The following is a 22,835-nucleotide window of genomic DNA, read 5'->3' as shown; positions in this document are numbered from 1 at the left end:
GGAGAATATAGTGGAAGCTGCGCATGCATGCATAAGTCATCAATTACATTACCATAACCTGGACTAATAAGGGAAACCGAATATGCACAAGACAGTAACACTCACTTGAAGTTGTAAGGAAAGAGTATTATATCTTTGTTTTGATTTAATACCAACGATTGTAGCAAGTTGGCCTCGGCTTCTTTGGGATGTTTTTCAACCGTACATGCATCTATGAGATTTGTGTTAATGAACCCAATATCACCGATTTGTCTTTTCTTCCATTCGGCGATCTTCAATCTGCATAATATAGTGAGGATAAGTATAAATACATGCAATGAAAGAGCTGACCTATATAGAGAGACTTAATGACAGAAGTAGTACTACTTACAGACAGTAGCAAGTGATCGTTGTTTTATCGAGGGCCTTTTGATTGTAAAACTGGAAGAAATCCTCAAATGGAACATTCAGCAGTTCAATTCCAACGAGGTCATGCTCCGGTTTAACTCTCAGCGTCAAAGTACTCATCCCATCAGACTCTCTGCAGGTTTTCATGTACCAATCATGTAGTCTTCGCATCATCGTGCTTAGAGATCTTTCATCTTTGACGAGAGGCTTCTCGTAATGGTATTTGTGTTCGTCCACCTCCATGATTTCATAATGTACATCGTCGGGCAGGTAATCTCCAAGATTGCTATAACCGGGCACCATACTCGGATCATTAGCGACGATGTCTTTTGACACCTTGAGCGGGGGGCACGATTGGTTCGCTTGTTCGCCGAGCTGGGCAATTTTTTTCCCAGCTCGTCGTTCTTTCATCCTTTTATCACTGACAGTACTTCCCGACCGCTCCGCTTCGGCATATGTCTTTGCAAGAACGCGCTCATAGTTTCCTCTCGGCGGAGACTTTGGTGGTTTTGTCAGGGCAGCCAGAGTGCGCTTTGCTTTCACCGGATCTACCTTCTCCTCCGGAGGTGGATGTTTCTTTGCTTTCACCCCTTCAAAGAAGTTCTTCACTTCGGCTCGCACGATCTTCGCGTTCTCCTCCTCGGTCCTCTCGTATGGTAACTTCTCTTGAGTCTTCAGAGAAGGACGGAATCTGTATTGCCTCCCGCCTCTGGCAGCTGTACTGCTAGACGCCGGCAGAGCAGACGGAGCGGCTGCGGCTGTCTTCTTTCCTTGCTTACGAGGCGGAGGAGAAGGACTACGACGCGCCGGAGCAGCCGCAGCGGCGGCGGGTCTCTTCCGCCCTTGCTGACGAGGCGGAGAAGGAGGAGGCTGGCTGCTCTGGCGCGCCGGCGCTGGCGGAGAAGGAGGCGGAGTGCCGCCACGCGCCGAGAAGGAGGCTGAGTGCCCTGATCACTCGCCGGAGGAGGAGGCGGAGGAGGAGGCGGAGTGCCCTTACTCGCCGGAGCCGTTCAGTTAGGAAGCTTGATGAGCTCTTTCCGCCATAGGCATGGAGTCTTCAGAGCAGAACCCAGCCGAGTCTCCCCTTCACCGGTAGGGTGGTCAAGTTGGAGCTCCTCAAATCCCTCCGTTATTTCATCCACCATCACCCTAGCATATCCTTCTGGAATCGGCCGGCAGTGGTAGGTTACGCCGGGTTCAGTAGGTAAAACAAAGCCAACAGCCGCCTTCACTTTCAAGTTCTGCCATTCCGCCATAAGGTGGCAACGTTGAGACTCCGTGATAGCATCCACCGGGGTAGCTAGCAGGAGCCGCATGCTCCAGCTGAGGCAGCTCGGTGGAAGCCATGCTGCTTCTCCGCTGAGATGGCGATGTAGCTTCGGGGGCGGTTTCGGCATCTCGATTGCCGTCTCGTTCCTCTAGCGCTTGAACCCTTTCGTGCAGCTTCTGAATTTGGATCTGCTCCACTTTTTTCCTCCTCTCCTGGGTTTTGTAACGCCCGCGTCCGGAAAACCAGCCTTCCACGGAACGGAGCCTGGCGTGCCTCGTGTCCGTCCAGGGTGCTCAGGATTCCCGAGGGCCATTGTGAGCTCGTCGTTCTCTCTGTCTGGAACGAACGTCCCTTGCTGCGCTGCATCGATATAGTGCTTAAGCTTCTTGACGGGTATTGCAAGTTGCTCGTCCGTCCAACGACACCTCCCTGATACAGGGTCCAAGGTTCCGCCAGCCCCGAAGAACCAAGTCCGGCAACGGTCTGTCCAGTTCATTGTCTCTGGTTCGATCCCTTTATCAAGCAGATCCCTCTCAGACTTGGCCCACTTAGGCCGGGCTTTGAGGTAGCCACCTGACCCCGTGCGATGGTGAAGCTTCTTCTTCGCAGCATTCTTCTTGTTTGTCGCTGACATCTTCTTACTCTTTTCCGATGTCTTGTGGGCCACAAATGCGGGCCAGTGATCTCTGATCTTCTCATACCGGCCGATGAATTCTGGTGTCTCTTCTTTGTCGACAAACGTTCTCAGCTCATTCTTCCACCTCCTGAATAGGTCTGCCATCTTCTTAAGAACATGAGACTTGATTAATTGCTCTATAACTGGCTTCTCCAGATCCTCCTCTGGCGGTAGGGTGAAATTTGCCTTCAGCTCAGTCCAAAGATCATCTTTCTGCATATCATTGACATAAGACACCTCAGGGTCTTCCTTCTTAGGCTTATACCATTGGTGGATGCTGATCGGGATCTTGTCCCTAACTAGAACCCCGCACTGAGCAGCAAAAGCATCCTTTGTCCGGAGGGGTTCAATCGGTTGGCCGTCGCGCGCGATTGCTGTGATCTCAAACCTTTCATCCGAGCGCAACTTTCTCTTCGGGCCTCGTCTCTTTACCGAAGTTGTGCTCGATCCGGAGGGCTAGAAAAAAGAAGAAAGACGAGTGTTAATTAATGTGTACATACCAAAACAATGAATGCATCAATTAGCTAGTCAGCACAGGCTTAACTAATATATTTACCTGGCCGGACTCTGTTCGGTCACCGGAGCCGTCACCACGGGCTCCTTCTTGCACCAGCATTGGGTCACCGGAGCCATCATAATCATGTCTTTCCTCCTCCACTCTTCGATCACCGTAGCCTGCTTCTTCACCCTGTTCGTCCAGACCATCATTGTCATTAAGATACGACAAGATATCACCTCCGGCTAAGATTATGTCCCCCAACACCTCTTCTGCTTGCTCATCTCGTCCGTGCTCCATTGTTTCTGCAAATATTACAACATGGCAATTATTACACAAACATGACAGCAGGTGGATATAGTAGTGCAAACGTAGACCTAGCTTATTCCGGGTTTGGGGTGGCCTAGGCAACGCTTCAAGGGTAGGGGCGCGGCGGGAGGGGGTAGGAGACCGACATCGTTTTTTTCTAGGGTTTGGGTGTCCTCGAGAGTTTTGGTCGAGCGAGAGGGCCGGGGGGTGCTCCCGTGGTATAAGTTATCACGGTTGAGAGGAGGTATACATATCGGCCGTCCATCATGTCGAAGTTATCTGGGAGGGAGTTATATATATCGACAACGACGACATACATACACGGGAAAATAATGTTATCGGGGAGAAGAAAACGAAGAAGAAATAAAAAGAGGAGAAGAAGAAAGGAATAGAGGAGAGGATTGAAGAAAAAAAAGAAGAAAAAAAAAAGAGAAGAAGAAGAAAGGAATAGAGGAGAAGAAGAAAGAAATAGAGGAGAAGAAGAAAAAATAGAATTTCTTCTTCTCCTCTATTCCTTTCTTCTTCTCCTCTTCTTTTTCTTCTTTTTTCCTCTTCTTATTTATTTCTCCTCTTCTTCCTCTCCTCTTCTTCTTTCTTTCCTCTTCTTATTTTCTTCTTTCCTATCCTTCTTTTTCTTCTTCTTCCCTTCCTAGCTAGATATATAAAACTTTTCTAAAATTGTAACTTTTGCATATATAAAACTTTTCCATGTGGATCATCATTTCTCATATATATCGAATATATATCCATTGTCATATATAAAAACTTTCTATATATGAACAAAAAACTTTCTATGAACAAAAAAACATTTTTGACATATATATTCATACATTTTGAACATCTACATACATACAAATTTTTTTGTTCACATATACATTATAGCCACATACACATATACATCACATATGAACAAAAAAATTAAACTAATAAAAATGAAAAAACATATAGCCACATACATACACATATACATTATATATATATATGATCAAAAAACAATTAACTAATAAAAAAAACAGAGCGGGGGCGGCGGCTCTCACAGCGGGGGCGGCTAGGACGATGGCGACGGTGGGGGCGGCGACGGCGCCGGCGCGTGGGGGCGGGACGGGGCAGGGGCGGCGAGGGCGCTGGCGAGCACGCGCGGGCCCGGCAGGGGGCTCGGGGTGCCGAGACGGCGCGCGCGAGCAGGGGAGCACGAGGCGGGGCGGCGCGTGGGGGCAGGGCGACGGCGACGAGCACCGGGCGGCGACCCGTCGAGGCAAGGGCGTGGGGCGACGGCGACGAGGAGCGGGCGGCGACGGCGAGCACGGGCAGCCTGGCGGCGTCGGGGGCAATTGGCGAGGTATCTGAAAATTTCCCAAGTGTTGGCTTATATAGGCACACCTTTGGTCCCGGTTGGTGGCAGCAACCGGGACCAATGCCACCCTTTAGTCCCGGTTGGTGCCACCAACCGGGACCAAAGGTCCCTTTTCAGCAGCCCAAAGGGCGGGAAGCGGCGGCCTTTGGTCCCGGTTGGTGGCACCAACCGGGACTAAAGGGGGGGCATTGGTCCCGGTTGGTGCCACTAACCGGGACCAAAGGCCTTGCGCTGCCCGCGCCCAAAAGTTTAGTCCCACCTCGCTAGTTGAGAGGGGCTCGGAGTGGTTTATAAGCCCCACTGCGGCTGCCCTCTCGAGCTCCTCTCAAATGCAGGCTTACAGGCCTAATGTCACACTGTGCTGTCTGTGGGCCTATTGGGCCTTCTGCGGGCCTGAATCCTGGCCCAGGTTAGGTTTCTAGTCGTATTCAGGCCGTGGTGGCCCAATAGGTGGCAGTTTTTTAAAAAAAAAATCCAGTTTTTTGGTTCTGTTTTTTGCATTATTTATTTTCTTTTGTTTTGTGCTTTATTTTTTAATTCTTTTTGCTTTTAGGTCAGCAAAATTATAAACTGTCTGTTAGTGCCATTAGTTTTAGAAAAAAAATATAAACTTTCTATTAGTGCCATTAGTTCTTTATGAAAATTCTTTTTGCTGTATTTAGTTTTTTTGTTTTCTTTTTTGCTATATTTATTTTGTTTTGTTTCTACTTACAACAAAAAACTTATTCATTTTATTTTATTTTGTTTCTAATTACTTATTTATTTTACTTTATGATAATTCTTTTTGCTATTAAAGTTTCTATCAAAAAAAGTTCTTTATGCAAATTCTTTTTGCTTTTAATGATTAAAAATAAAAAAAGGCGCAATGCTCGTTGATTTGCTTCAAGCCTTTCGGAATAGTGTAGACTGCACTGCACATAGCTCGATGCAGTCTACCTTATTCCTCAAGGCTTGAAGCTAAGCAACGTGAGCATTGGGCCTCTTCTTCATCGTCTCTGCACTCAGGGCTTATAAACCGCTCCTAGTGCCTCTCAGCTAGCAAGGTGGGACTAAAAAACTGCTTAGTAAGACCCTAAAATTGAAAAGCATTTCAAATGAACTCTGAAAAGGTTGAAAGTTGGCATGGTATCATCATTTCATCCACATAGCATGTGCAAGAAAGTTGAGAGGGTTACGGAAAAAAACTAGATGCACTTCTTGTACAAAACGGACAATGGTATCATACTCGTCTATTACAAAGTTGGCATGGTATCATCATAATAGTTGCGGGAGAAAGTCTTCACTTTTTCTTCGCTTGTGTCATTTGCTTATTGCGCCGTAACCATGGATAATCTTCATCGTTTATCAGGATGCTTGAGTCAGCCTTGACTTTGAAGGGAGGAATTTCATGAAACTTTTCATAATCTTCAGACATGTCTGTCTTGCCCTCCACTCCCACAATGTCCCTTTTTCCAGAAAGAACTATGTGCCGCTTTGGCTCATCGTATGATGTATTCGCTTCCTTATCTTTTCTTTTCCTCGGTCTGGTAGACATGTCCTTCACATAGGTAACCTGTGCCACATCATTGGCTAGGACGAACGGTTCGTCAGTTTACCCAAGATTGTTCAGATCCACTGTTGTCATTCCGTACTGTGGGTCTACCTGTACCCCGCCTCCTGATAGATTGACCCATTTGCACTTAAACAAAGGGACCTTAAAATCATGTCCGTAGTCAAGTTCCCATATGTCCATTATGTAACCATAATATGTGTCCTTTCCCCTCTCGGTTGCTGCATCAAAGCGGACACCGCTGTTTTGGTTGGTGCTCTTTTGATCTTGGGCGATCGTGTAAAATGTATTCCCATTTATCTCCTATCCTTTGTAAGTCAATACAGTCGAAGATGGTCCCCTGGACAACGAGTACAACTCATCACAAACAGTGGTGTCACCTCTGAGACGTGTTTCCAACCAACTGCTGAAAGTCCTAATGTGTTCACATGTAATCCAGTCGTCACACTGCTCCGGGTGTTTGGAGCGCAGACTGTTCTTGTGTTCATCGACATACGGGGTCACCAAGGTAGAGTTCTGTAGAACTGTGTAGTGTGCTTGAGACCAAGAATATCCGTCCCTGCATATTATTGAGTCCCCCCCTCCAAGCGTGCCTTTTCCAGTCGGTCTCCCCTCATACCGCGATTTAGGGAGACCTATCTTCTTAAGGCCAGGAATGAAGTCAACACAAAACCCAATGACATCCTCTGTTTGATGGCCCATGGAAATGCTTCCTTCTGGCCTAGCGCGGTTACGGACATATTTCTTTAGGACTCCCATGAACCTCTCAAAGGGGAACATATTGTGTAGAAATACGGGCCCCAGAATGACAATCTCGTTGACTAGATGAACTAGGACGTGCGTCATGATATTGAAGAAGGATGGTGGGAACACCAGCTCGAAACTGACAAGACATTGCGCCACATCACTCCTTAGCCTTGGTATGATTTCTGGATCGATCACCTTCTGAGAGATTGCATTGAGGAATGCACATAGCTTCACAATGGCTAATCGGACGTTTTCCGGTAGAAGCCCCCTCAATGCAACCAGAAGCAGTTGCGTCATAATCACGTGGCAGTCATGAGACTTTAGGTTCTGGAACTTTTTCTCTGGCATATTTATTATTCCCTTTATATTCGACGAGAAGCCAGTCGGGACCTTCATACTGAGCAGGCATTCAAAGAAGATTTCTTTCTCTTCTTTCGTAAGAGCGTAGCTGGCAGGACCTTCATACTGCTTCGGAGGCATGCCGTCTTTTTCGTGCAAACATTGCAGGTCCTCCCGTGCCTCAGGTGTATCTTTTGTCTTCCCATACACGCCCAAGAAGCCTAGCAGGTTCACGCAAAGGTTCTTCGTCACGTGCATCACGTCGATTGAAGAGTGGACCTCTAGCTCTTTCCAGTAGGGTAGGTCCCAAAACATAGATTTCTTCTTCCACATGGGTGCGTGTCCCTCAGCGTCATTCGGAACAGCTAGTCCGCTGGGACCCTTTCCAAAGATTACGTGTAAATCATTGACCATAGCAAGTACATGATCACCGGTACGCATGGCGGGCTTCTTCCGGTGATCTGCCTCGCCTTTCAAATGCTTGCCTTTCTTTCGACATTGATGGTTGGTCGGAAGAAATCGACGATGGCCCAGGTACACATTCTTCCTGCTTTTGTCCAGGTATATACTTTCAGTGTCATCTAAACAGTGCGTGCATGCGTGGTATCCCTTGTTTGTCTGTCCTGAAAGGTTACTGAGAGCGGGCCAATCGTTGATGGTTACAAACAGCAACGCGTGCAGGTTAAATTTCTCCTGTTTGTGCTCATCCCACGTACGTACACCGTTTCCATTCCACGGCTGTAAAAGTTCTTCAACTAATGGCCTTAGGTACACATCAATGTCGTTGCCGGGTTGCTTAGGGCCTTGGATGAGAACTGGCATCATAATGAACTTCCGCTTCATGCACATCCAAGGAGGAAGGTTATACATACATAGAGTCACGGGCCAGGTGCTGTGATTGCTGCTCTGCTCCCCGAAAGGATTAATGCCATCCGCGCTTAAACCAAACCATACGTTCCTTGGGTCAGCTGCAAACTCAGCCCAGTACTTTCTCTCGATTTTTCTCCACTGCGACCCGTCAGCGGGTGCTCTCAACTTCCCGTCTTTCTTACGGTCCTCACTGTGCCATCGCATCAACTTGGCATCCTCTTCGTTTCTGAACAGACGTTTCAACCGTGGTATTATAGGAGCATACCACATCACCTTCGCAGGAACCCTCTTCCTGGGGGGCTCGCCGTCAACATCACCAGGGTCATCTCGTCTGATCTTATACCGCAATGCACCGCATACCGGGCATGCGTTCAGATCCTTGTACGCACCGCGGTAGAGGATGCAGTCATTAGGGCATGCATGTATCTTCTGCACCTCCAATCCTAGAGGGCATACGACCTTCTTTGCTGCGTATGTACTGTCGGGCAATTCGTTATCCTTTGGAAGCTTCTTCTTCAATATTTTCAATAGCTTCTCAAATCCTTTGTCAGGCACAGCATTCTCTGCCTTCCACTGCAGCAATTCCAGTACGGTACCGAGCTTTGTCTTGCCATCTTCGCAATTGGGGTACAACCCTTTTTTGTGATCCTCTAACATGCAATCGAACTTCAGCTTCTCCTTTTGACTTTCGCATTGCGTCCTTGCATCGACTATGACCCGGCGGAGATCATCATCATCGGGCACTGGTTCCTCTTGATCTTCAGCAGCTTCCCCCCTTGCAGCATCATTGGGCACATCGTCTGGTTCCTCTTGATCTTCAGCAGCTTCCCCCGTTGCAGCATCACCATATTCAGGGGGCACATAGTTGTCATCGTCCTCTTCTTCTTCGCCGTCTTCCATCATAACCCCTATTTCTCCGTGCCTCGTCCAAACATTATAGTGTGGCATGAAACCCTTGTAAAGCAGGTGGGTGTGAAGGATTTTTCGGTCAGAGTAAGACTTCGTATTCCCACATATAGGGCATGGACAACACATAAAACCATTCTGCTTGTTTGCCTCAGCCACTTCGAGAAAATCATGCACGCCCTTAATGTACTCGGAGGTGTGTCTGTCACCGTACATCCATTGCCGGTTCATCTGCGTGCATTATATATAATTAAGTGTGTCAAAAACCATTACAGAACATCATGAATAGATAATTAAGTGACCAAATTAATAGAAGTTCATCATCACATTAGAACCAAAGTACATACATAGTTCTCATCTAACAACATATATATAGCTCTCCAGAGCATCTAATTAATTAAACCATACATTGAAACTATGTAAAGCATTTCAATGCGAAAACAAATGCGATCATAATCGCAACCAAGGTAACAATTGATCCAACGGCATAATGATACCAAGCCTCGGTATGAATGGCATATTTTCTAATCTTTCTAATCTTCAAGCGCATTGCATCCATCTTGATCTTGTGATCATCGACGACATCCGCAACATGCAACTCCAATATCATCTTCTCCTCCTCAATTTTTTTATTTTTTCCTTCAAGTAATTGTTTTCTTCTTCAACTAAATTTAATCTCTCGACAATAGGGTCGGTTAGAATTTCCGGTTCAACCACCTCCTAGATAAATAAAATCTATGTCACGTTGGTCGGTATATTTGTCATAAACAATAAATGAATCAAATAGTTATAAAAAGATAATATATACCACATCCAAATCATAGACAGGACGAGGGCCAACGGGGGCGGATACCAAAACCATCGCACTATGTAATAAGAAGGAATAATAAAAGTAACAAAATTAGACAACTAACTATCTAAAGTAAGAATTTTTTCCTTTCAGAAAGAAGATAAGAACAAGAGGCTCACCACGGTGGTGCTGGCGACGAGATCGGCGCGGGCGATCAACGGCGGTGAAGACAGGGACGGGACGTGACGGACCGCTAAACCTGGACAAATCTCGGGGAAAATGGAGCTCGGAGGTCGAGTTTCGAGAGGGCAAAGATTAACTAGTGTGGCTCAGACATTTCCTCGAACACCGCATGTGCATAGGAGGTGAGCTAGAGCACCCAAATGCCCTCCCCTCGCCGGCCAGAAAAAACAGAGCACTCTGGAGTGCTCTGCTGTGGCGATGGGGTATATATAGGGAACTCATTGGTCCCGGTTGGTGGCACCAACCACGAACCCGGACCAATGCCCCCTTTAGTCCCGGTTGGTGGCACCAACCGGGACCAAAGGCCTTGTGCTGGAACTGGCGCGGTGCGGTGGGATGTTTAGTCCCACCTCGCTAGCCGAGAGGCTTCGACAGTGGTTTATAAGCGCAGCTGCGCTGACCACTTCGAGCTCCTCTCAAATGCAGGTTTACGGGCCTATTCTGTCACTATTTGCCTGTGGGCCTACTGGGCCTTCTGCGGGCCTGAATCCTGGCCCATGGATGGGTTTCTAGTCGTATTCAGGCCGTGGTGGCCCAGTAGGTGGCATAATTTTTTTCCTCTATTTTTTTCTCTTTTGCTTTATTTGTTTTGTTTTGTTTCTACTTACAACAAAAAACTTATTTATTTTATTTCTATTTACTTATGTATTTTACTTTAATTATTTTATTTTTATTTATTTTACTGCTGCTATTTTTATTTATTTTACTGCTGCTATTTTTACTTAATTTATTAAGGTTTATTTATTGTAGTTACTATAGTTTATTTTATTTTATTTTATTAAGGTTTACGAGCTGTGGGAGGGACGAGGGGTGGCGACGTGCTGTGGGACACGATGCAGGGGCCGAGGAGGGAATTTAGGGTTAAGTTTTTATACGGGAACGGTTAGACGGGCTTTAGCGGGCTTTCACCGGGCTTGTGGGGTTTTACCAGGTCATTGATGAGAGTTTCCAAAAATGTCATTAGAAATCCGTCATGGATTAACAGGTTTCTTGTAGTGATATGTCGATCACAATGAGGGGTGATCCTCCGGCCTCCCACTCGCACGCAGCCGCCGCCACCCTCCCGCTCGCTCGCCGCCGCCGTCGTCACCAGTCCCGGCCATGGCGCCGCCGCTGCCATCGTGCCCCTGAAGACCTATTCATCTTGCCTGAAGGTGATCCTGTGTCAGATCCTCCACTTAACCCGCGTGGACCGGCTCGTGGGTCACTGACAGTGGGTCCCTTGGGCCCACTGGTCAGGTTTGACCAGTCGCCCCCGCCTCCTTCCTCCTCTGGCCGAACAGAGGCGGGGCTCCGGCGATCAACGCCGGCGAACGGCGGCTCCTCGCGGGGTCCTGAGGGCGGGGATGGATCCGCCAGGCCGGGGCGGTCCTCCCGGTGGTCGAGGAGGTGGCGGGGATGGAGGGAGTCGCCGGCGGCCAGCTCCGCGGCGGACGGCAGCTTCGGGAGGTTTGGGGCTTTGGCCTACGGTGGTTCCCCGATGCAGCTGAGGGTTCGGGCGGCTCCGCACGGTCGAGGGGAGGAGGATGGTGGTGCTATACGGACCAGGGGGGCTCTGGTTGCGACTGAATGGACCGGAGGGCGGCGGCGGCTGTACTGGCCGAAGATGGGGAAGAAGACCCTCCCTGGTCGATTGCCTGCTATGGGGGTGCTAGGTGGGGTGGCTTGAGGTCGCCTGAGGGACTGGACGACCTCGGGGGCTCCTTATATAGGCGGCCGGAGTCGGTTCCAACGGCGGCCGTGGATAAGAACGGCGAACCGCCGTTCTCTAGCCTGCAGGATGTCGTGGCGGCGACGGGCACTAGTGGACGAGCTCGCGGATAAGCTTGGACTGCTCCAGAGGCGAGCTGGCGAGCGGCTGTGGCTCGGGCGGCGCCGTCCATGGCAGGGGCCTGCTGTGGCCGGCCGTCGTGCCCCTGAAGACCTATTCATCTTGCCTGAAGGTGATCCTGTGTCAGATCCTGCACGATACCTCATCACTACAACACGTCGGCGGCGGTGTATGAGGCGTCCATGGCCCTGGTGACGCCTTCAAGGGAGGACGCATGATCTTCAAGGGAGGACAGGCCATCAGATTCATCCACTTGGTAGCGTCTTTGTTCATCCAGGTTTGACGATTCATCTTTTCATTATCTAGTCTCTCAGGGATGTCAAACGTACCCTCAACAACTAACGTCAGCATTTATTTTGTTCTGTAGTGAACCCCCTCGATGAATGCATGTCTGTTGCCGTGGCTAGAGAAAATTCTACATATCCACATCCTGATAACCAACAAGATAAGTAGCAGCTTTGATATGGAGGTATTTTCCTTCACTGCGTGCTTTTTCTTTGTGCCCTTTACTGTACTGTAGTAGCATTAGCTAAATTGCATTGAGAGAATAGGACGGCACAACAAGCTAGGGCTTCAAGAAAACCAACCAAATTCCTTTTTTTTGGGATCAACCAACCAAATTGCTGTAATAGCACGATCCGCAAGACCTAGAAGGGATCTACACATGACATCGGTGGCTTCTCCTCCGCCTGCTATTTGCTGCTTTGACACTGTTGACAGATCCGAGTTCCACCTGCTAGGCTCGAATGGTAGATGTTACGGGCAACTGTATGTGAATCCCACTCCAAGGGATCGCCCTTCTCTATCCCAGATATGGCGGTTATGGAGTTGATGGCTCGTGTTTTTTTTCTTTTGCTTTATTTGTTTTGTTTTGTTTCTACTTACAACAAAAAACTAATTTATTTTATTTCTAATTACTTATGTATTTTACTTTAATTATTTTATTTTTATTTATTTTACTGCTGCTATTTTTACTTAATTTATTAAGGTTTATTTATTGTAGTTACTATAGTTTATTTTATTTTATTTTATTAAGGTTTATTTAGTTTATTTATTTTATTAAGGTCAAATTTCCTGTATAAGGGCATCTATTTTCACTTTAAGAGAAGCACAACAAGGCAGAGAGGGACGGCCTTATAAACTGATGTGAGCGCCCTTCGGTTGGCGAGGTGGGACTAAACACTGGCCGCAACTAGGACCAGGCCTTTAGTCCCGGTTTGTGGTAGGAACCGGGACTAAAGGGTGGTGGGCCAGGAGCGTGGCCCATTGGTCCCGGTTTGTCCCACCAACCGGGATCAAAGGGTCCGGACGAACCGGGACCAATGCCCCCACGAGGCCCGGCAGGTCCCTGGCCGCACGAACCGGGACCAATGCTCACATTAGTCCCGGTTCGTGACAGAACCGGGGCTAATGTGAAAACTGTCCTGTGACCTAAGCCCCTTTTCCTACTAGTGTATAAAGAAAAGATCTGCATCACCCGGTACAAACACATGCCATCACCACACACGCACACAACCAGAGCAGGATACATAGGCACTGAGCACAGCAACACCACCTCTAGCACTACCCCCACGGAGAGATGAAGCCGCATACGACTAACCGTGGCTCCAAGGCGGCGCCTTTTGGAAGAATACGACACTGGAGTGCTGCCACCGCCTGATCCGAGGATCAGAGTTTCCCCTGGAGCCGCATGACGGGCAGTGAGAGCCACGACGACGCCATCAAGAAGTGAACGAGCTTCGCCGCCGCCGGTCTGTCCGAAGATAGAACAGGTCTTCACCTCGGCCAACACTCACCACCACCAGAAGCCACACCCCGGCCACCACGCCGCCCACAGGACCATGGCCACTGGGAAGCACCAAGCTACGACCTCTGCCCAAGAGCACCACACACCACCACTAGGGTCGCCGCCCATGCATCCAAGACCTAGACACCACCTCACTCGAGAGCCGCCACTACCCCAACTAACGAGACGAGTGGAAAGGTCCGACCATTCACACCCCTGGGCGGCTCCCAGCGCCGAGCCCCAAAAGGATGGCCACCACTGGCTTCAATCAACTTAGCCTGCAACCTCTGGCGCGAGACGAGCTCAGTGCTGCGGCACCGTGCGCGAGACGAGGCCGATCCTCCTGCACCATGAGCGAGACGGGCTCAGTCCTGCTGCACCGTGCGCGACACAAGCTCGGTCCTGCCGCACCGGGTGCGAGACGAGCGATGAAGCGCAGCTCGGAGCCGGCCAACCCATTGGCGAGAGAAGAGACTGGACTATGAGGGGAGGATCGGAGGCCGACACAAGCCGTCTGCAGACGAGCCGACACCAGAACCTGTCATCGGCCGCTGCAGTCGACTTGACAAGCTGCCATGGAGACATCCATGGCCAGAGCAACAATCACACCGGACCACTGCCCATCGAACGCCGCCCGGCGGGCTCCAAGAGTCGGAGCCACTACGCTGCCGACGGAGAGGACCGCTGCGAAGCCCCCAAACCAGGCCTATCCAGGTCAGAGAAGAAGAACCCTCCTCCCCCCACCCCCCGCGCACGCATCAGCCGCCATGGGTCACCACGGCACATCCCACGACGCCGCCGTCTGCAAATAGGAGCCACCGCTGCCTGCACACGCCGGAGCGCCGCCGCGAGCCCCCTGCCCGCCACTACCTGCCAAGGCCCGCCGCCGCACACACACTGGAGCACCACTGCGCACCGCGCTCCCCGCCACCGCTCGCCGAGGCCTGCCGCCTCGCGCCCGACCGTGAACGCCGCAGGACACCGCCGCCTGTCACCTAGATCCGCCGCCCGTGGAGGAAGGGAAGTCGGGAGAGGGAGACCCCCGACCACCGCTGTCTGCCACGCGGGTTTCACCCGGTGGCGGCGCGGGGAGGGGAGGAGGAGAGGGTGGCGGCGGCGCCTAGGGTTTCAGAGCCCCTGAGTCGCCCAGGGCAGGAACGGCGCAAGGGGGGGGGAGGAGAGTGGATTTTCTCGTTTGCACGGACGGACACCGCGTCGGTTCTTTTATGTATTATTATTTTATATAATTATCAATGGACAGATGGATAAATTTGTTTCTATATTCTCTCTTGGTGGAAGATGTATAATATTGCTACATTCTTTAATTACCATCAGCAAACAAATAATCAGTTAGTTGCCTCTTATGGTTTTCGATTCATTCTTTTGATGGACATACTGAGCACTTCTCATTGGGATACACAATGTACATATTTGACTCAAACAAAGCGAGCACTCCGTCCATTTTGCCAGACTTGCATTGTTCTCAGTGGGACAGAAAGTCTGTCGGAGAATCAGGTCCATGGAAGTCGGATCTGCAGCAGCACATTTTCTAGTCAATTTTTCATGATTTCTCAGCGGGTACACATCCATCACACGAGGCTGCATGGCCTACATTTTATTTGAGTTTCTTCTAAAATCTGAACTTATAGTCTGAGAACACATAAAAAGTTCAGTAATAGCATGATGGCCAAAGAAAGGAACCCAGCATAGAAGGTGCATATAGTTTAGAGGTATATACAACTTCTCTTGGTTCATTTCTCGTATGTACCATACTGTGATTACAATACGAACTTTTCACATGTACCATACTGTCTTGATCATCTATGTTCGTATCACTTCCTATAATTGCAGTTTGCCTCTCAAGTCTCAACTACAAGCAATGATTATCTGCTGATCATGCATCAACCTTGCAGAGTTTACGGAGATGCTCTTCAGGTATTGCAGACTTGCAGTTTGCCGCCGACAGGAAGTGAAGCACGTTGCCTCCTCCTGGATCTTGACCACAGGTCAACGATTCCAGATGGACTTATTATAGACAAAGAACACTCCCAGGCACGGTGTGCCAAGGTATAAATGTTCCGCCTAAAAAACAACCAAAACGACCTAACATCTGAAGACTGGGTGTTTGCATTCATGCATGGTGACAAATTGATAATATAAGCATTGTGTGCATGGATAACTTCGTTTCTATATTCTCTCTTGGAGGAGGGAGAACCATCATATTTAATTACTTGGAAGAAGCAAATGATGAATTACAAACTTGCCTGCACTCTACACAACTGGATTCATCTTCTCCCAATGGAGATACTGAGCACTTATCAACGGGATACACATTACAAACTTGACTCGAAAGTGAGCACTTCTCCATGGTATAAAACCGGTCCATTTTGCCGGGATTGAATTGTTCTCAATGTGACAGGAAATCTGTCAGAGAATCAGGTCCATGGATGTTGGATCTGCAGCCACACACTATAGAATCATTAGTGGACTTTCATGGTTTCTTAGCAGGAAGACTCCCATCGTAGACCCTCTGTTTGTCAAAAAATTATTCCAGTTTCTTCTAAAATCTCAACTCATCAGCAAGAGAACACATGAAAAGTCCACTAATGATTCTATAGTCATAACCTGATGATCAACGGACGCAACATAGAAAAGGTGCATACGGTTTATATAGAGATATATAAAGGGAAAGAGTGGGCAATGCTCAAAACTTCAGTCAAATTAGCACATGATAAGTGTGACGCTGTTGAATGGCCTGTAGTTCATGATGAGTCTAGTAACAGTGTTTCTCGTGTTGTCCACATGCAGATAATATTTTGTTGTTCAGACGCGGATCACATGTACATGTTGGGGTAAATGTTCATTTTCAGTTCGAAAAAATATATCATCACACTTTCACCGGGAGGCAAAGTTGTTTACCATTTCCCCCAAACTGATGATTGAGCGGATGAAATTATGTAGTCACGGCTTTGTTGGTCTTTGCATATTCTGGCTCTTTTACTATGCAGTTCTTACCATACTCTGTAAAAGTTGAGCTTGCTTATTCTAATCATAATCCATGTCCAGGGATGATGAAAGAAGAACCTATAGGGAGGTACCAGCTCTTAAATTTAATCGTGGTTTGCTCTGTAAGCGAAGCCTGTTGAATTTAACAACATATTTATTCATGATCGATAGTTTGGTTAAAGATGAATATGATCTTGCAAACCCCGTTCTCGAAGACCTGGGCCGTTATAGCGACCTTAGAAATCACAGAAAAATCTCAGTAGCCCACAAACATGGATGTTAAAGTAGAAGAACCCACTTTTCTCTGTTATGTACACATTCGCCATCTCGGCTCTTCTTGTCTGTACTATTAATTATAAAATATTCAATGGCGGATGATATTCACAAAGTTCATGAGTTCTATGAGAGATGTTTTGTGTGCCACTTCCTAGTGGAGCTTAACCTGAAACATCAGATGTGTCTCGAGAAAACAAAAAGATTCCTTGCTATGTAAATGAGGGATGATTGCAACCATCATATGGTATTTAATATGTTACAGCTCTTAATGTGTACATAAAAATAAATAAAAGCTAGATGCAATGTCGTGAAGATTACAAGTAAGAGGACAATGTAAAGACAAAAGATAACTTTAAAAAAACATAGTCTTTCTCATTGAGCAGAATAACCAGAGAAAAATAAATAGGGCAAACTATAGGTCTATGTAATCATCCATATAGTCGTGATCAGATGTTACTAGCACAAACTTGTACATTGTATCAAGGGTGTTTTTTCTTGGTCGTTTACTGTGTCTGTCTTTCTGGAGACTGCACTTTGCTTTCAACTAAAAACTTTACATCCCTTCTGATCGTATGTCTGATCACTCACTAGCTTACAAACATGATTTCTATTTTGACAAGGCTGATACAGCAGGTCAGCAAAGCAACATGTAAACAAGGAGTAGGACAAAACCTGCCAAGGCCGCAGGGTAGGCTTAGGTACATCGGATAATCACAAGCACATTTGGAAATCGCAATTAAACAGAATAATTGATTCATAATCTATAAAAGTTAATCGAGCAACTACTAACTTCATCCTGTGAAATATGAGTGAGCTAGTACTTGATTAATCCGTGCATCCATAGCAAAAAAATTATGGCTTCATCCTACACACTTTGAGCGCCGAACAATCCTCACAAGGGCATGCCCCAGCCTATCTGCCTAAACAAACGAAAATGAAGATGAGGCTTCTTCCTTTTTCACTCCCTTCTCCACCATGGTCATCTGCTTCCTCCTTTTCCTCGACCTTTCCTCTCCCTTTCTCTCTCTTTCCATTTTCCGTGTTTTTCATCATAGAGCAGCCGCCTCTTCTTGGCCTACAGGGCAGCTAGTTCAAGCCACCTGATGACCATGCTCTAACTATTCACATCTCTTTTTCAGTTTCTTCTAAAATCTCACCTCACTAGCAAAAGGTACACCGGAAGTCACACAAGTCTATGCATCACCCCATAATTTGAGGACCAACCAAAGGAACACAAACACAAAAGGTGTAAATGGATTGAAGCATATAAAGTGGCAGAGCAAACAATAGTCGAAACTTCGGTTAACTTAGCAGCACAGAAAGTGTGATGCTGCTGAATGGTGTCTAGCTCATGAAGAGTTAACTAGAATGACCATAATGCAATAAGAGCATGAAGGAATTTGTCATACGCTATTGATGAAGGCATTAGGCTCGAATCGATCGCAATCCAGATTTCTAAGTCAAATTATTCAATTAAACTCCCTAAATCATCAGGGGTCCTTATTAGACTATATAAATGTTTTCGCATTGGCCAGATATGCATGATATTTTTAGTTGATCACAACAGAAAATAATGCCGGTCAAATGTATACATTGTGGATGAACAATGACATTCCTCTAAGCTAGGTCGACTAATTCCTCATGTGTACCATACTGTCATTACAATTTACAATACACACTTCTGTTTGTACAAAGAATGGCCTATGTTAATTAATTTCTTCATGGGTAGGGCCTGAACTGGCATTGCAGACCTTGCAGCCGACATGGTTGATTGGTTTCTACCAGATCGCCATGTCAGGTGCCGCCACACTTTGGTCTAGCCGACATGGTTGATTGGTTTCCACCAGACCGCCATGTCAGCTGCCGCCACACCTTGGTCTAGCTCGGAGTTCAGAGCTCAGGTCACCTGCGACCTTCTCTATAGCCCCTAAAATGTCTCTCGCAGTTTAGCAGCGGCAGAACGTAGTAGCCGCAACCTGGGGATTGAAGAATGTCGCCCTCCTCGTGAATCTCGACTTTAGTTTAGAGATGGACATAAACATGACGAAAACTTTTTTAGAAAGATTGGGTGTTTTTCCTTTTGTAGATGATGGCAAACTGATAATATAAACATCGTACAGATGGATTACTTCGTTTCTATATTTCTATCTTGAAGAGGACAAACCATCATATTGCCATGCTCTTTAAACACTTGGTACAAGCAAATGATGCATTACATACTTGCCTCCGGTCTACACACTTTGATTCATTATTATCTCGATAGGCATACCAACTGCTTCTCAATCAGACACACTTTACACTCTTTAACTTGAACAAATTGAGCACTTCTCCATAGCACAAAATCGGTCCATTTTGCAGGGGTTACATTGTTCTCAATGGGACAGAAAGTCTGTCAGAGAATCTGTTCCATGGATGCTGGATCTGCAGCAACACACTTCCCTGTCAATGATTTCTCAGCGGGCACACACCCAGCACTGCCACCAGTGGCTCCATTGTCTACGTTTTATTTCAGTTACTTCTAAAATCTCAACTCCTTATCAGCTGAGAACACATAAAAAGGTCAGTAATGAGTGTACACTAATAACCTGATGACCAGCCGATGAACCGAAAGAACCCAGCATAAAAGGTGCATATGGTTTAGTGATATATAAAGAGACAGATCGAGTGGCCAATGCTCAAAACTTTGGTTCGATTAGCAGCGTGATAAGTGTGATGCTCCTGTCCTGGATGGTGTGTAGATCATGAGGAGTAGCAACCAATGTTTCTCGTGCAGATAATTTTGCATTCCTCACATGCCGATTACATGAATATTTTGGGGGTAAACACTCATTCTTTTCGGGATAAACGGTAGGTGTTGTGCCAATTCAGTTAATAGGAAGGAATTTGTTACAAAAGTAACCATAGAAAATCTGACAAGAAGAAAACAACAGCGAAGTAAACTAACGGAAGAAAAAATCAGACTACTCCTGAAGAAGGGATCATAGAGGAAGTTGTCAAAGGAATGGAGTCCAAGGAGTTGGATATCGTCATGGCTTAGGGAAGTCGACAATTGGCTACCGACCTGTCCTGGATGAATCAACAGTTTCGGCTCGTCAGCCCAGTCTGCAAGTGGCATCCACACACAGAGGGAGTGTGAATAGGACAGAACCAAGAGAGTGGCACTCTCCAGTTCCTGATCACAAATCGTGCACTACTCACCATGGCTTGCAGAGCATTGCCCGTCAGGATTCTTTCCCTCAGCCAAAACGACCAGAGGAAGAACTTGCATTTGGGATGGATTTTGCACAATTTGGAGAAGTTGATGCCCCATGGATTTGGCAAGCGTATGCAGAAGCCGCGGAGTAATTACCAGACTCTGCCCACTTCCATTGGATGGTGTCATCTTCTGCACTAAGATAGACATGTTGGAGTTGATTTCAGTTCGAAACTTCGAACTAATATATCAGCCGATGTCACTGGGAGATAAAGTTTTATATCATTTTATTTTCATTCTTCCGAACTGAGGATAGCGCGGAGGAAATTATCTTGACACGGCTTCCTGGCTCTTGCCATATTCACACTTTTTTACCATGCAAATTTTCAATTCCTTCCTTTCGAAGTGGGGTACCCTCTGACCGTACTCTGTAAAAGTTAAGCTTGCTTATTTCAGTCATAATCTCGGTCCAGCGATGACAAAAGAAGAAACTTACAGGGAGGTACGAGCTCTCAAACTATCTTTAGTCTGCTCTGTAAGTGAAGCCTGATGAATCCAACAACATATTTTTTTTTACGAGTGATAGTTTTGTTACCGATGAATATGGTTTTGCCAACCGCCTTCTCGAGTCGGGCAGACATGCTTCGCTTTTTGGAACACATGCTTCGCTTGTAAGGACCTCGTAAATTAGGGGCCTTATCTTTGGTCAACTGAATGAACTATACATACTTTGCTTGTTGGAATCAAAAATTGAATTCATGTACTTTGAGTGCGGTGTCCTTACATCTGTGATATGAGCTACAATGAAGGAATCCGCTGCTACTCTGAGACTCTGAGTTATACGACGGGTACTCTAAAGGTGCACCTGGGAGTGTGTCTGATTCTGTAAATTGTTTTCAAGATCATCACAACTTTGAAAGTACAATCGACACTTCGTGGAAATCATTGTTTCTTGCCTATCAGATCCTTGCTAATCACATGATGGATGATCGCAACCATCATGGAACAAATAGAAGAAAAGGAAACCACCGGGTGTCAAGAAAGTGAAGGAAGGAAACTGAAACCAAGTCATCCATTGATCCTCGCCGGTAGATGGGGTCATCAGAAGCAAATTATTTAGGAACTGTAATTTGGAACATTAATTCCTGGTTAACTAACTGAATTATTAATTCATAGATTGTAAAAAGCAAAATCAAGCAAATACTAATTTCATCATGTGTGATAAGTGTGAGCTATTACTTGATCAGAACGTGCATTCAGATCACTAAAATGACGGCTTGGTTCTGCACACTTTGACCAGCGGGCAGTTTTCCTTGGATACAATCCGAACAATATCAGTTCAACGTCTGCTCAAATCTGTTGAAATGTTCTAGAGTGTGCAGTACACTTCAGTAATCCAAACAACTATTCACATCAATTTTCAGCTTTCTTCTAGTATGTCATCTCATTAGTAACACGCACCTATAGTCTGTTTCAGCATCTCATAAGTCATAACCTGATGACCAACTAAGGAGCACAAACACAAATGGTGTAAATGGTCCAGAATTATATATAGAGAGATAGTGCAATATTTGAGACTTCAATCAACTTAGAAGCTCAGATATTCAGATAACCCAAACGCATCACGCTTTTTAGTTACACGAAACAAGAAACCAAGAATTATGTACATGGCTCCACTTTAATTTATTTTGGTTCGGTGGACACACCGAGCACTATTCAATCAGACACAACAAACTAAACAATTGACAATGGAGCAAAATCTGGTCTGCGGATGCTGGATTTGCAGCAGCATATTTTTCTGACGAATTTTCCCATTTTCTCAGTACATAGATGCAGATGCAGGGATGGGATGGATGATTGTCCATATTTTCTCAGTTTCTTCAAAAATCGAAAACACGTCTAAAGTTTGGTAGTGTGTACACTCATAACTTGAAAATCAATGGAAGGAACACCGGCAGAAAATATATATATGGTTAAGAGTATATAAAGAGGCAGAGTGGGCAATGCTTAAAACGTCCATTAAAACAGCAGCGTGATAAGCGTGATGCTGTGTGCTGAATGGTGTGTAGCTAATGGGCAGTAACAATTAAATGTTCCTCATGACCAGCTGCGCATTTGTTTTCAAACGTTCACATGCTGATCAAATGCTAAGGTAAATAGTCATTTTCAATTCACTCAAAATTCTCAGCTCATTGCATTGGGGTCTGTTAGGTTAATATAGATGCATGCCCTGACATTTAAAATACTACCACGACTGCACAACATTTGACCGTACTACTTTTGTTTCATGTATGGTTATTTCTAATGCTCTTCTTCAAATTAGCTGAAGATTTAGGTCTGTCCTAATTAATCAAGTATATTGAAAAGTATACAAATACCTACAATACCAAATTAGTTGCATTGTACAGTTGACGATATGGATCATAAATCACTTTTCGTACTATGTAAATCACTTCTCGTACTATGGAGCTTATTTTTGTATAATATTATACGACTGATGCTGGACTCTATGAGATGGCAGAAGTTGTACTGAAGGAGCTAACACCACTTCCACTAGCCGGCTCATGCCCCCACTGCCAGTGGTGCGTCGGCATGCCAGAACACCGCCACACTTGCGCACGCCTGCCTGCTACCGACCAAAAGAAGCTTCGCCGCCGCCGTCCGGTCGGCAGGATTTGGCAACGGCTAGGGTTTTCCGCCTGACCCGCGGGAGGGAGAGCGATGCGGCCCTCTTTTTTCCAAATTGATGGTGGTGAGGAATATCTCTACTTCCTTCAACAGATACATACAACTATATGTATCTAGCA

Source organism: Aegilops tauschii, chromosome 7 (assembly GCF_002575655.3).
Source record: "Aegilops tauschii subsp. strangulata cultivar AL8/78 chromosome 7, Aet v6.0, whole genome shotgun sequence".
NCBI lineage: Eukaryota > Viridiplantae > Streptophyta > Magnoliopsida > Poales > Poaceae > Aegilops > Aegilops tauschii.
Note: the sequence above shows the minus strand (reverse complement) of the source record.